At 50.4% G+C, this 1,243-nt stretch overlaps 1 protein-coding gene across 2 annotated transcripts in view; it reads left to right on the top strand.

Annotated features, from left to right (window-relative positions):
• Positions 1-1,022: 1,022 nt before the first annotated feature.
• Positions 1,023-1,243, top strand: part of LRRC8A (leucine rich repeat containing 8 VRAC subunit A) — a 17,251-nt gene continuing 17,030 nt past the window's right edge. Inside the window, exon 1 of one of the 2 annotated variants that reach the window (XM_019621432.2) lies at positions 1,023-1,130. The gene's annotated coding sequence lies outside the window, so the exon portion shown is untranslated. The other variant, XM_010720862.3, reaches the window with a different exon arrangement.

Below are 1,243 nucleotides of genomic sequence, written 5' to 3' on the forward strand. Positions count from 1 at the left end.
AGAGGAGGGAGTGTGAGCTCCCACCTTCTCTGATGGGATTTAGCCTTTCTGTTGGCTCAACAGTAATGTGTAACTCCACCTTAATGTCTGCTTAAAGCACCACAGAAAGCAAATGTTAATTTAAGTGCACTTAAACATGGCCCACTTAATGTCATGTTTGCCAAAACCCCACTGTTGCCCTGATCTTGTCAGCATCTCCAACACCGTCAGGAGAGATCCCCACTGCTGTGGGGCTGAGACCCATTACGTTCCTAGAAAGCCACAGTTGTGCTTATTTTACCGTAGCAGCAACCACTGGTATCCACGAGTCCAAATTGGCTGCACTTAACTGCCCCGTGCTGCTTCTTTGCACTAATGACATTATAATGAATGCCTTTGAAGCATCCTTTATGAATTTTTAAAAGAACAGTGCTGGACAAATGAGTCAGCTGAATGAAAATAACCACAGGAGGATCGCCCTGCTTTTCTCAGATCCCACAGAACTGATCCTGGATAAATCCTCACAGCACCACTGTGTCACTCTTCCTGCATTAAGGAAAGAAATGCCACATTTTTGTGGTCTTCATTTGGTGGACAGTTGTTAGAGATCAAGAATTGGGTTTTCAGCGCATTTTACTTTGCATAAGTTGGTTCTAAAAGGAAAAGTGGTAACTTATGGTATTTAAATTATATTTGTTCTCTTACTGCTAAATAGCTTTGATATTGATACCACTCGTATTTACAAAAAAAAAAAAAGCACCGAAAAACTTAATGAAAAGGTAAATCTATTTTAGGGAAAAGAAGGAATTCTGGAACCCATCGTACTGCCACAGCAGGTGAGGGCACTGTCTCCCTATTCCCCAGCCCAGCCCCTCAGCTCTGGGTGGCTGCCCCTTTAAGACTTCCACCATTTTGCGCTCTGCCCTGCACCAAGATGGCGCCCGCGCCTTCACTTTCCCACCCTCCCCCTCTCTCTCCTCGGTATATCCGGACACATAAATTCCGTCCCACCCTGCGCGGCCTCGCCCTACGTAAAGATGGCGGCGCGCGTTTCCCCTTGTGCCCGCCTCCAAGATGGCGGCTCCCTTTTTAGCTCCTCGCTAGAGGCGGCGGGGCGCTCCCCTGGTGGCCGCCTATGCCGGGCGGGTGAGGTCAGTTCCGGGGTGGGGCCGCCTCGGTGCGGACAAAAGGAGCCCGAGCCGGCGCGGGGAGGGCGGGGGCTGAAGAGGGTCGGTGCGGACAGGTGGGTGCGGGCGGGGATGAG

Source organism: Meleagris gallopavo, chromosome 19 (assembly GCF_000146605.3).
Source record: "Meleagris gallopavo isolate NT-WF06-2002-E0010 breed Aviagen turkey brand Nicholas breeding stock chromosome 19, Turkey_5.1, whole genome shotgun sequence".
In the NCBI taxonomy this organism is placed as follows: domain Eukaryota; kingdom Metazoa; phylum Chordata; class Aves; order Galliformes; family Phasianidae; genus Meleagris; species Meleagris gallopavo.